The sequence below is a fragment of the Protopterus annectens genome, chromosome 12.part0, assembly GCF_019279795.1.
Source record: "Protopterus annectens isolate FY-2018-M chromosome 12.part0, PAN1.0, whole genome shotgun sequence".
Taxonomy (NCBI): domain Eukaryota; kingdom Metazoa; phylum Chordata; order Ceratodontiformes; family Protopteridae; genus Protopterus; species Protopterus annectens.
The window spans coordinates 602,942,363-602,957,660 of record NC_056746.1 but is presented as its reverse complement, the minus strand read 5'-3'; the positions used below and the strand labels follow the sequence as shown (position 1 = coordinate 602,957,660).

The following is a 15,298-nucleotide window of genomic DNA, read 5'->3' as shown; positions in this document are numbered from 1 at the left end:
GATAGTCCATTTATTGAAAAAATAAAATGTTGACACAATACAAAATCCAACTAAAATAGTTTTTTTTTTTTTTTTTTTTTTTTTATATACGATAGTCCATTTATTGAAAAAATAAAAAGTTGACACAATAACAAAACTATTTTAGTTGGATTTTGTATTGTGTCAACGTTTTATTTTTTCAATAAATGGACTATCGTATATATTTGGTGCCGGTGCGTAATTCCATGCAATTGTTGTGAACAGATTCAGGGTTTTGTTCATATGTGAAAATATGTTATATTACATGTAGTAATATGAGACTCTGCTTTATATAACCCTTTAAGCATGTTACTGAATTATATTACATATCCTGATTGAAATTATTCAATGGTAACTATTGTTACTTCATTGCTGGCTATTATATACCTTTGTTTTGATATTTCCAAGCTGAGAATGATATTGTTCTGTTGAGAGTAGAGCTCTACCCAGATAAACAAATTCAAACAGATAAATGCATCAAAAAGACACCATTATCCATTTTAATGAAGTTTCTTGTCACTGATATTAATGCATCAAAGAAATTATAGAGAGAATTCCCAACCATCTCATCTTGCCTTTTATGGACAACGTTTTAGGCTATCCTACTTTTTCTACATGAGAAGAATCTTTCACCAGTTTAAAAAAAAAAAACATATTTGCTATTAACATTACAGCATTGCCTTCTGTTTAAAAAAAATCATACTGGGATCTTTTTAATGCTGATTTGTCTCTTCTGACCCCCGGTGGTTCAAAAATGCTGAAACATAGATCTTAAAATCTGGATGGCGACCAACATTTTGGCATCTGTTCCATTATCTTAGAAATTGACATGCTTAGAGTTTGTGTAGTGAGACAAATGTATCCATGTAATTTGTAGACTTCATCAGAAATATTTTGCGTCATCAAAGGGGCAAAGTGCAGGATGAATTTTGGAAAACCGCAGCGGGGAATTAACAAGGTTTATCCTACTCATGATGTTTAGAGCAAGATCTCACATCTTTTAGAGTATAGGTTTGGAAATGAATTCACTCAGGTTTATGCAAGTTTCCTGTCACATTGACATGCATTCTGGAAGGGGTAATTTCTATGGAGAATTGCAACTTGTAGATTTTTTTGTTTTGATGCATAGGAGTCATCAGTCATTAGGAGGATGCTATTGTGGGTACCTCCCTGTAATGCAGTAAGTTATAATTAAGATCATATATTAAAATAAAAGTGACACAAAGATGTTTCAAGTGGTGTGGCACCTCAAAGTGAATGTTTCCCACAGATATTGTAGAATGTGATTTGTGAAGTAACACCTGAAGAAGGCATGCTGTCACACCACATTGTGAGTCAGTTCATTGTGAAACTTTTGTGCTGAACTATCATGTGGCTTAATAAGGTGACCTGCGTTGTCACCCCAGGTATTGCACCGTGTGATACTTTCATGTGAAAGTTTTACAGTGAGGTATAACATTATACAAGACATGATAAGACATTATCAATGTAGGAGACAATTTGAGCAATAACAGCATGCAGTCCCAGAAACTGGAATGATGTCATGCAGAGGAGGTAACAATTTGCCATGGCTGTGGAACTGTTTGTGTATCAAATAATGCTTTCTAGCCTTAATGTAGAGAATGTCGACATACCTGCTCAACAAATATGGATGCTGTGGATGGTATTGGACCCTTCTCTGCAGTTGCAAGATTGTATTGTGTACTGTGATATGAAATACTCCATATGCAGAGCAGTGATATTTATTTTCTTGAAGTGAGAAGGCCATTAAATATTCCATGGGCATTTTCTGCGTTATAAATCACAAGATCAAAAAACATGTGCATTACACAATGTAGCACTTTAAGAAAATTGCCTGATATCTGAACAGCTGAAGATATACCATGCTGTAAAAGCTCTTCTCTTTTGAAAGTATGCCCTGATATGTAAACCATTGTAACTATAAGGGAAATAACTATTTATTACTTCCCTTATTAAGGTTTCTTCACAGCTTTAAATGCAAGGTAATGGACATACTGGATTTTGTGTAATTCTAACTTCCTAACTTCTAATCTGGCATTTGGCATTACCTTTACAATCCAGCTCATCACACAGCCACATGTCAACTAACTGATACAATAACTGGAGCACCATAACACTACTGTACAGGCATTTCATTTCTAAAGTCTTTATTTTTTAGACAGCAGTGTATTCACCTTTGGAAAGAATGTGATGTTTCAGTAGTGGAAGTGCAGTGTTCTAGTAAGTGTATGAGCTGCCTGAGTGATATATATGTTACTGTGGAAGAAGTGAGCAGGGAGAAATAAGAAGGACTTGTGTGTGTGCATATGGGGAAAGGACTGGGTCATTGACTACAGATCAAGGAAATTAACATAGTGTAATGACCTTATCTATAGATGTGCAGGTTTGGCCCCATCCTACATAATGTATAGAAATAATGTTGCTAAAATTAAGACTGGTTGCCAGTCCAAATTTTCTCAAGCTGCTTAGCACCTCGACCCTATTGCATAAGGCACCTCCAGATTATCCACATTAAAGTAAACATATACATATATGTATAAAACCAAAAAAGTAGGCAATACTCCAAACCAATAAGCCAAACAAAAATGCCAAAGACCATGAACTCTGCTCCTTTCACTACGTTACAAACCAGTTGATTCACAGATAACCCAGTTGTTTGATTTATATACATATATGTATATAAAACACATCAGATTGTGTCAAGCAAGGTGATACAAGGTGTATGGGGTCATTTAAGAATATAGAACAAGTCCTGCATATCTATCACAATAGTAAATATGCAACTTTCCTATTTTATAGAAGTGGGTTCAATCTCTGTAAGTCAGAGGACAACATCCTAAACTCTTCATATTACATGGACCTCTAGGAAAATGTACTCTTGATAATGGTAGTCCCAAAAGCGTATTTTGATCTTCAGTCAGATCCAGTGTATAATGCTTATAACACTTTGCAAATATAAACATCAGAGTTCATTTGGCCACTGTACAAACATCATCAAGGGCTGCATTCTTAAAGAAAGCTACCAAAGTAAGTAAACCATTTGTAAATCCTGGGTCTATATCAGTTAGTCAAATTTACTAATCATTGAATACCTATTTATCAAGCCCTTTTTGTCGAAGTCACAAATAAGCGAACAGACTTTTAATCGAAGTTTTTCCTAGGGCAAACCAACAGTAGGCCACCCTAGCGACCATGAAAAGTTATAAAACTTAAAACGTACCCCATGTGGGGGATTTGCCCTTCACACCCCTGAACCCCCCCTAATTAAATATACCAACTCCAAGAGCACACTACAGAAGGGAAAAGAGCAAATTCCAGATGGAGGCCAACTGCTAGTTTGCCCTAGGAAAAACTTTGATTAAAAGTCCATTCATTGATTTGTGGCTGTGACAACAAGGGGTCGATGAATAGGTATTTGATGATTAGTATGTTCAACTAAGTGATATAGAGCTGTAGATACCAGATTTAAATATGGTTGGATAGCCACCTCGCAATGGTAAACAAACATTTTTGTGCCAAGGCTGTAGGAGAAAAGGAAACAAATAGTACCTTTCTATAACAATCTGGTTTTGTCAACATACATGCCTTAGCTGGAGATGGACATCCATAGAGTGTAGCAACTACTTATGGTTACAGTAATCTATAGGAATCCAAGTAGATTTTTATACCAGTTTAAATGTGATTCAAACGTAACCTTCAGCATATAATGTGAAAGATCAAGTAAGGAAAATGACCAGAAAAAGAACATGACATTCTGAAATTGTTCTTTCTGAAGTAAAAACTACTAAGAATAGTTTTGATTCATGTAAGATATTTTAATGTTTAGTAGTAGGTGGTGCAAATGGAAATTACATATTTTTTGAGAAAAAATACAGGTCCAAATGGATACTAACTCTCACAGCGGTGGCCTTAACAAGAAAGTCCTTCTTAGAAAGGCTTTAATGATTTTAAAAAAGCTAAGGAGAAAATTTTTATCTCTGTTGAAAGCTGGATATGGCATCCACATGAGCCTTAATTTAAGAACAACTTAAACTAGAAATTAACATATTTACAAGCCTATCAATAACTACAGGGTCAGGAGGAGAAAAGAAATTTAAAAGCTTAGATAGATGCCACACCAAGAAACAAATCCATTTGCTCCTGTGTGTCTTTCTTGTGCTTGAAGTTTTGTGAAGAGGATAATATACTAGCTGAGAAAGCATGGCTACTGGCAACTTCTGGAAGTGAAGATACTCTACAGCAAGCTGCAGGGAATAAATATTCAGGAGATTGTTTTCTGGTGCATGGGATGGTAGAATCTTTCTTGTTCTCAGTAAGAAGAACTTCTCCAATGTATGGCATAGAAGAAGAAAATAATATCTGCTTGGGCCAGCAAAAAGCGATGAGAATGACTTTCAACATTAGAGAAAATAAATAATGTATTGAGGAATCTATTTGGTCACTTATGGGCTATAGCTTCCTTAAGGGAGAAGGGATGATCTCCATGGTAAGGTCTGAGAGATGAAAACCCTACACTTTGCATCCATTAGGGGTAAAACAGATCAAATCATGCTTTTTCCAATTTCTTGATGGGTAGCAGCAGACAACCTATCAGCTTGTCTGCCAAGGAAATAAATTCAGAAGGCAATATGGATTGCAGCTATATAGCAATTGCTGGACATAGCCCAGTTTCAAAGTTTGTCAGATGGAGGGTAGGAACCATTTCCCTTTGCTGGTTGATACAACATGCAACTATGATATTATCAAGACAGTCAGAACTCCCCCTGGAAAGAATCCTGGAAAGTTTGCATGACCAGAAGGACTGTGTGTTGTGTTGATATGCATAAAAATTGTTGATAATGTTCCTATACACTGAACCATCTTCCAACTGAAATACCACCCCACCGCACGGCCATTGTGTCTGCAGTAACTTTTGTCATGGAAGAAGAAAGATGGAAGGAAATGTTTATGGAAAGATTGCGTCCATCCATCTATCTTGATAAATGTTACCTGTGGGTCTGAGAGGTGTGAATTTGATGCTCTACTAGAGGCACATTTTGAAGGCACTACACCAGCAGATTCTGATGTTGAACTCGCATTTGGAATCTAGCATATGGAGTCAAAGCATGTCTGTCATGATAATTCCCAAACCTTGAGACAAAACAAGCTGTTGTTCATGAAGACCAATGAGGAGGAGACACTTTAATTTTTGTGATTTGAGCTCTGTATGTGGGGAGCCCTGCTTTAAGCTGCAGTGGTACAGCGGTAGTGTTGTTGCCTCACAGCAAGAGGTTATCCTGTTTGATTCTCTGCTGGAGTGCCTTCTATGTGGAGTATGCATGTCCTCCCTGCAGTTGAGTGGCCTCATAAAGACATGCATGAATGGGCATGCCTTCACTGAAGGTTGGGCATCAGGCTGGCAACTCGGCACCATAAAAAATCTACTGCCAATCATTAGCGGACTGGAGTTCCGCTGTGGCGACCCCTAAAAGCCGAAAAGACAAACATGTGGGGAGCCCTGCTTTACAAAACTGGGTGCTCAGACTGCAACCTTTGAATATTAGGCACTGAGAAATCTACAGATGAGTGTTTGCTGCATTCAGAGCTAGTTGTAGGGATTGGAACATTCTACCCACAGGCTTTGTTTCTGACACTAAATGGATTATGAATGGAACATCTCAGATCCAGTTGTCTAGCAGTTTAAATATGTTGCAACCAGACATGCATTTGGTGAACACCTAGAAGCCTGGGATGAGAAGAAGTGGTAGAGTTTGGAACTGAGGATGACTGGTTCCAGCTCTAAAACACAGATACCCCATAAACTGTTTGTCAGCTTTTACGTGGATGTATGGATCCTGGAGGTTCAAAGAGCACATCAAATCTCCTTCTGGAAGACAGGAAGGCTTTACTGAAGTAAGGCCATTTTAAATATCTCTTTTGGAATGAAGGAGCATAGACCCATTAAATCCTGAACTTGTCAGGCGGCTTTAGTCATTTTTTAGCACTAAATACCTGTAATATCTGATCCCTTTCTGGCCTTCTGGGATCTCCAGGACAGCTTTGTTTTTATAAAAATCTTTAACACTTTTGCTTTTGCCCCCTTTTGTGACGGTGTAGGATATCCATCTGGGAAGGATATGAAGGCACTGGGGGTGAACAGAAAGACATTTTTAAACATCCCCCCAAATATAATCACCTTCATTCTACTCGTTGTGATGATGGCTTTTCACACAGATGTCAGCAGTCATGCACAGTCTCAGGGCTGTTATGAAACTCCTGCAGGAAGGTTGCTTCCAAGAATGACTGCTTAGAACTATAGCTATTACTACAACCTGTGTGGAAATCACCCACGTTATCAGGGTTTCCAGTGTTTTTTAGCCTGCTGTTACCCATTCTGGAGCCATGTCTGATGTGGGCATGCAAAAGAAGGTCTTTTGAGAGTAGAAAACTTGACACATATTGCAGTAAAGGCCTTGTCTTTCTACTCCATATTTTCTATTTGTTTGTATAGTTCATAGTCAAATAAAACTGATCCATAAAACTAGGCATTCATAAAGGTCACCTTGACGTCTTCAGCAATATTTGACATTCTAAACCAGGCATGCCATGCAACTGTAGAGACAGTAGACCTTTTATGGCATTATGAGTCATTCAGATTGTAAAGTTTGAAACATTAGGAACCAATTCTTATTTGAAGTCTAGCTTTTCCTTTATAAGTCTTCAGACATTTAGCCAATGGTCAGGATCATTTCATGTAAGATTTTTCTAGAAAAGTCCATCTTGTGGGCCACATAGATTATCACACACAGGAAAAAGGTAGAGGACACACAAACATGCTTACTCAAACAGTGATGCACTCTAAACTCATGACCAGAAGTTAGACTGCAGGGCTGTGGTGTATGGGATCTTGTCAGAAAGATGCTGCTAAAACTAAATTACCTGGTACAGGAGGCTTTGATCAGAAATTTCAGTTCCTGGGAGGAAGCAATATTTGATCTGCCTTTTGGAGAACTCAGCTCATATGTCTCCTATGCAGCTTTAGTATTTCCTCTGAAAATGCCTACAGCAGGCAGAACTACCTCTCAAGACTGCAGGAAGGACCTAAAAGCCTTCTGCAACATTTCTCATGCTGGTAGAACAGTTAGTAATCCTTTCTTCTACTACATAATTTTCACGGCTTCCATGCAGTTGGTGTCTTTGGAGGATATGAGGGAACTAGTGCTCTTCTCATCATTCACATCAGCTATGCCAGATTCTACTGGGAAGTCCATATGCTTCCTCAGCATGTAGCCTTTCTGTGCACAAGAGGAGGAGTTGACTGCTGGAAAGAGAAAGACCTAGAAACCAATGTGGGTGAGAGGAGTTTTGGCAGGGCTTAGGCCCTATTTTCCTGCATAGGAAGCTGTGAAACCTGAGACTGATCAGCATAAACTCCTGGTGCTAAAACAGGCTGACACTGATGCTAGGCACATCAAAGAAGTACATGACAGCACTGAATTGCCCTGACAACAAAGTAGTCCATCTCTAATCCCTAGTAACCAAGTTGCCAAATCTTCAAACTCCTTTACTGCCAGGTATTTACTTCCTTTGATAAACACTGGTGCATAAAATATAGTTTCTGATACCAACAGCAAAACATTAAGAGTGAAGGCTAAGCTGAAGACTTGGATAGGCGGCAAGAATGACAGCATCAGGGGAGGCGAAACTGAAGTCAATGTTGATGTAATCAAAGTTAGCATAAAGGTAGACAATGCTAAAAATGGTACCAAAGTATCAAGAATTGACACAGGCTAATGCATCAACATCCGCAATGCACCTGCTAAGGGTGGCTATCTCTGGGCCAGCACAAAAAATTGGATACTGATAAGGAAGACCCTTATGTCATGGTCTGAAATAGAAAAGTGGCAAAGGGATCACAATACCCAATTGAAAAGACACTGGTGGAAAAAAGATGCAGATAATTTTTGTTAAGCTGCAAAAAGCCTCTGCAAACATTCTGTTACTGAAATAAAAAGCTACAAAACTAGGATAATACCTTGGCATCAGTGGTCTTGGTGTAAAACCATTCACAATATTTTGGACTTCTTTGTCCAAAGGTGAGAACACAGTTAGGTGGAGAAGATCATGAATTATAGATGGAAAGGTAGACTCTTACCCTGACAGTAACAGGGGAAGAAGTTTGTCAGTTACTTGCAATTTCAGCTTTTATACAGGCCATGCTAGACATCAGTGAGAAATGCAACATGTTCTTATCATATGCTACATTGTGTCTGAATGGCTCTGAGGCTGAAAATAAAGTAGTCTCAAACCTAAATTCAAAGGTTTCTCCAAAAGCTGAACTACAATAGTTTGAGCCTCTAAGGATTTTCTTAAGTTAATGAAGCTGCAAGCTTTGTTTTCTTTTTCTGAGAGTTGACTATGAAAATTGTGGACAGGTATTCCATAAACACATCTCACACTTTGATGCTTCCCCTTTTGGAGCTGTTTTTAATGAAATGTGAAGCAATCTATGAATGCTTAGATTGCTGATCAGTGCTAATAAGTTAAAGGATGGGCCAACTCCAATCAGATTTATGGATGAAAACCTGATATAACTATTCTTATTGTCCTGCAAAATATCCCTTAATATTGCATTTTACATGCACAAATACAGGTGTAATCAGTTGGCCAAAAAAGTTTCATGTATTTTTCATGTTTAAGAGAAATCCTACAGTAATAACAGCATTACTATTCTAGGATTAGAAACCTGGACCACATGGTTGGATAGCCAGAGGAGCTACATGCTTTCCTCCATTACAAAAAAAAGTACTGAAACTGCATACAGCCAGAACAACATAGATTATCCTGCAGATAAGCTACACAGCCAGCCAGACTGTGGTGGTGGTGGTGGTGGTGGCAACACCAGAAGCACCAATCTCTGCAACTACAGGGGCAACATCTAATACATGGGTAAACCAACCAAGTAGGAGCAAAAGCATCAACATATCCTTTCAGCATGAAAGCATTGCATACAATTAAAATGCAGTGTGGTTCAGGAGACTGCTCCATTCTCATGCAAACTGTGTTATGGAAAACTTTTTTTATGAGTTCTATTGTGTATACTATGTGTGTGCAGGTATATATCTAAATATATGTGGAGTTAGTACATTTCAATAAGGGAATGTCGTGGGGGAAGCCCCCATGCAAAAAAAAAGCTTTTGGAGGTATATTTAGAATATATGAATTTTCTGTCAAATGTGTTTCAGTCATTTGCGTTTTCAGTGAAATGTAATTTACATCAATTGTGACAATGCTTTTCAGTGTTTTCTGCTTTTTAATGAAATGTGTTTTCAGTCAAATGAAACATACTGTTCTACATGCACACACACACACACACACACACACACACACACACACACACACACACACACACACACACACACACACACACACACACACACACCCACACACACGCACGTATTTACTATCATAGTTTTGAAGACCACAGTCTTAAAACTTTTAATTCTGAGACCATAATATCAAGCTTCTAGACTTGGTCTTCCGCCTGCAGGACTCATGCTAACACTAGCTTCTAGGTTCACACTGGGAGAAAGAGTCAGTATTCAAGAGTTTTACAGATGTTTGTCTTCATATTGGTCTTTCAATATTATGTTCACAGGATTATGAGTTTCAAGATAGCAGTCTTCATTTGTCATGACATTTATGAAGTAAAGGGTATTGAGTGACAAAAGGTCGAATCACTGTTTTTAAAATGGCAGTGAATCGAACTAAAAATTATCACTTTTGAATGATTGAGTGACATGTTACACTTGATCATTCCGGATTCGATGTGCTGGGAGATAGTGGTTCAGTGGGGAACAGGGAATTAGCCCATTTCCTCACTGTAGTGCGATCTCGGAGTTGGTATATTTAATGTGCAGGGGGCGTGGGGGGCACAGGGGTTTGTAGGTCCCCCCTGCAAAATAGTAGCATTAATGTATAGTTGACTGTAGAGTATAATGGTATGTTAATTTGCATAGCATGGGTGACTGATGTCACTCCTGCTATGTTGAATACATCGAACCATGGCACTCAATGTATTAATTTTCACCTTGGTTTACTTTTCAGTATTTCAGAATTCAGCATTTCTGGTCGATTTTCTAAATGGTTGAGTGATATGTATATATATATATATATATATATATATATATATATATATATATATGTGTGTGTGTGTGTGTGTGTGTGTCTGTATATCTAATCTGTCTATCTAGTTGTTGGTTGATTTTTCAAAATATGAAATGAAAATTAGAACTGGAACAGTTGACAGTTAGGCAAGTCTATAAAAGAGCCTACTGAAGACAGTGAGGTGCCAGCGGTCTGTTACAGTTGTCAGTTGGTCACAGATGTACTGTGCAGTGGATACCCAAAAAGGATTCACTAAGAACTGTAAGTATGACTTTGCTCTGTTGTAGTAATTTAGTTTAGATCAGGAACAGTGCTCTTTAGTCAGATAGGAAAATTATAACTAATCAGTTAAATCAGTTAGAGTTTTTCTAAATGTTGGATTTCTGTCCTACAGTATTGATTTCATTTTGACTTTTTATTGGAAATTACTGTTTTATATTTTTATTATCTCATTATTAAATATGTTTATTAACGTACACTGTGGCTGGACAATCATTTTTTTTTAGTGATTTGAGAGTGCTTACACTTGCTTTGATATTTCCCAAGGCCACTCCGAAAGCCTGGCTGCTTAGTAATATTTACTTTTCATAATTAGACACCCTTTAGAAGGGCATGAAGACTCTTTGATTGCATTATTTAGTTACTGACTCAGGATAGTAAGGTGTCACATTATTTGGGATATTATCGGACGTCACAGCTTGTATGTGTATATATATATATATATATATATATATATATATATATATATATACACATATACACATACATACATATACACGCATATAGCCACACCCACACACACACACACACACACACACACACACACACACACACACACACACACACACACACACACACATACACGAGTGAGGATTTATTTAAATGCCCAAGTAGAAAACACATGTGATCAATGTCAACATTTTGAAAATCAACATACTGAAAAAAATGAAAAAAAAATGAAGAAAAAAAAATATTGCAAAATATATCCTTTTGTAGTCCATTCACTAAAACCCTACCACTCATTCAAATGTAATTTGTCTGAATAGTAATAGTGATAAGGAAAGTGTTTTCTAATGTAATGTGTAGGGTAACATTCCCATATGATTGGATCCAACAAAGATTTAAAGATTTTAGAAAGAGTTTCATTACTACATACAATAATAACAGTGAGATGATATTCTTTATAAAAATTGGGAATGTATTACATTGGATAAGCCTTTGGCTATTAAATATGCCCAGTTACCCAATGTAGTTTTTAGAAAAGGAGCTAATCTTAAAAGACTGGTAGAAAGCAATAAGACTTTTTCCTTCTCTAAAACTGTAGGAATGACCATATGTAGGTGTTGTAAGATGTGTAAACATATGGAGATAGGAGACATTCCACATAAATAAAAGAAAATATAGATTGAGAGAAAAATTTCACTGTAATTCCAAATTTGTGGTTTACTTGGCGAGGTGTAAAATGTGCTCCGCATTTTATGTTGGAAAAACCGAACGTAGACGAGATAGAGTCTACGACCACACCTATGCCATAGAGAGAAACAAATTAGAGAGTCCCTTAGCAAGACACCTCATGGCAAATGCAAATCATATTTTTGTGTTTAAAGCAATAGACCAAGTTAAGATAGATATTAGGGGTGGTCCAGTTAACTGGTTACTGAAGGAATGTGAGTTAGCTTGGCAGATCAGACTTAATGCTTTTTCTACACCAGGTCTGAATGAGTCATGTAACATCGCTTGTCTCTTAAAACTTAAAAGTTTAGGTAGATAGAATAAGTAGACTATTTGTTATTATTAAAGAGCATAATAAGAATTGACAGGGGAATAGATATGTATAGTATAAAACAGTTTTAGACAATAATCCATATGTAAACATTTGAAAGTATTGACCTTTATGGTCGGCTGTCAGTTTAATAGTCGGTAGGAGTAGTACCTTATAACGTAATGATAAGTTACAAAAGTTAAAAAAGTTATAAAGTTAGACAATAGAAGTACCGATGGTTGTTTTACTGCATTCTGACTGGTTCAAACACCTGAGAGGTTTATATAGTGAATGACCCTACTTTCATTGTACATATAATTTTTTGAAGTCGTTTTATTTGAACAGCGGCATAAAATGAACACAAGGCATGTGGATTTTTACTTTTACCTTTGCTGCACTATTTTTTTACAAGATATTGTATGTACAATATTTGTTGTGTTTTAAAATGTTATTTTTATGCTGGTGATGGAGATTATAAGGTGATATGGTTTATTGCAATATGACAATATGTTGCAGTTTTTTACTAATGACCCTACTGCTTAATATTCACGATGTTTTAACAGATCAGCTGATCATTGATCATGTGATTTTTTTTTTAAATTTAAATCTGTAAGGAGTTTGTTTCATGTAATCTGATGAAGTTGCCGTATTAACGACAACGAAAAGCGCTTCATTAAAACAGTTTTTTTCGTACTTCGCAATTCTGTTGGGACCTTTGTTTTGGATTTCCTTGTTGGTTAGTTATTTTTTCCTAGTTTGTAATGTGTAGGGTTAGGCTTAGGGGCAGGTACTGAGTTAGCTTTGGCATATATTAATAAAGTGAGCAGACACTCAACTACAGACCACACACACACACACACACACACACACACACACACACACACACACACACACACACACACACACACACACACACACTCTTCTAAATCTGTTCCTTTAGTTAACTTAACCTGCATACACTCATAAAGACACTCCTTCTCTCTATGCTGAAACCTTTAGTATTTCTGAAAGTTTTGGTATTAGTATTGCAAACTCACACTTACCTGCATGTATTTCATCTTTTTCTTCCAATAATATTCGATATTTCATGAATAGAACACACAACTACACTTCACAGTCATTCGCTCTGTCAAAGAACTGCACACACATCTTTCTGTCTCTCTGTATATATGGGTTGTATTTTGAATAGTTGATTCACACTACAACCATTTAACATAAAGAAATACAGTAAATCTATTAGCATTCCATGTGCAGTACACACTGAATAAAAGAAAAGAAAATGTCTAGTAAGGGAAGTCTCTTTTCTGCTCCCCTATTATCCCACTACTTTAAATATACCAGCTCCAAGGTCCCAAAGCTATGGAGAAGGTAGACTTCTTTATCATACTGTGAGCAGTCTTCCCAAAAATACACAATACACTGCAATCCTCAAGCAGTGTAAATGATTGAATCTGATATATTCGCATTCACTTACACTGCTAACATCGCAGGTCTACAAACTGCATTTTTAAATACATATATACATATATATATATATATATATATATATATATATATATATATATATATACACACACACACACACACACATATATATATATATATATATATATATATATATATATATATATATATATATGTGTGTGTGTGTGTGTGTGTGTATAAATCCAGAAAACTTTTTGGACATGAAAGAAAAATCAATTCACTTTGTGTAGTCGCTTTGAAATCTTTTAATCCAGCAGTTGAAATCTTTTAATCCAGGAGAAAAAACGTCCACTAAGACAACAGTATGTGTGTACATATATATATATATATATATATATATATATATAAAAAATTATATATATATATATATATATATATATATATATATATACATGGGTTTTGTCAATATGTTCGAAGTTTCACTACTTTGAACTCCACTTCACCGAGTCCACATGTTCGAAGTAGTGAAACTTTGAACATTGACTTTGACAGTCACACTACAGCAAGGAATGGGAATATTCCCTTTTCTCTGCTGTAGTGCGTTCTCGGAGTTGGTATATTTAAGTAGGGGGGTGTGGGGGGGGCACAGCCCACCACATGGGGGATGCAAAACATGTTTTAGTGTTTTTATTTTTGTTTTGGGTACTTGACTTCAGCGAAAATGCACTTTCATTTAAGTGGACTTTTGCTGAAGTGTAGGGTCTACTGCTTAATTTCGGAGAAGTGTCTTTTTGCTATTAAGCAGTAGGCCCGTAGATATATATATAAATATATATATATATATATATATATATATATATATATATATATATATGTGTGTGTGTGTGTGTGTGTGTGTGTGTGTATGATTGAAGTTGCAGAACATTGATCCACACATCATTGAGGATGATATGATTGATGTTCTACCACATCAAACATTGAAGTAGAACAAATTCAAAAAGATAAAAAGTCTTCTTCTAAGTTTTTGCAGGGGGAGGCAAGCCCCCTGCACACTCACACCCCCTGCTACTTAAATATACGAACTCCGAGATCACACTACAGTGAAGAGAATGGTAAATTTCCAATTCCGTGCTGTACGGTTCCATTTTCTTCACTGTAGTGCGATCTTGGTGTTGTTATATTTAAGTAGCAGGGGGTGGGGGGGTGCAGGTGGGCTTGCCCCCCTGCAAAAATGTGAAATAAAAAGTTTTCATGTTTTTTTTTTTTTTTTTAGTTTGATACTGCATAACTTTGATCCTCTGGTCCGCTCGATGATCAGAGGTTCAGTGTTCTGCAATTTCGAAACTCTGAAGGGGATCCATATATACCAGACATATATATATATATATATATATATATATATATATATATATACATACACACACACACACACACATATATATATATATATATATATATATATATATATAGATTAATATATCATATATATATATATATATATATATATATATATATATATATATATATATATATATATATATATATATATATATATATATATATATATATATATCAGATCACATATACACATTATGTAATGTCAACACGTGATTGTAAAGAAAATGCTTCAGCAATCTCAGCCAATGAAATCACTTCAATAAAATTTCGGAGGCAATCCACTGAACTTTACCTCCATGGTTGCATGGGCCTATATTACCATGTCAAACACATCTTAATCGACATGGAAATATTGACCTGTTAAAACCCGAACTGCCGCTTCAACAAATTTTTTCCCCAGGGAAAAAAAATCGCTCGGCTGTCATTGGGGATTTGCCCTTTTCCCCAGTGTAGTGCAATCTCCGATTTGGTATATTTAGTTGGGGGGGGGGTGTGTGGGTAGGGGTTGAAAGTATGGGTTTTTTTGTG

At 36.4% G+C, this 15,298-nt stretch overlaps 1 protein-coding gene across 1 annotated transcript in view; it reads right to left on the bottom strand.

The window, feature by feature from the left end:
- LOC122816739 overlaps positions 1–15,298 on the bottom strand; it is a 1,006,513-nt gene that overhangs the window by 354,862 nt on the left and 636,353 nt on the right. The window lies entirely within an intron of this gene.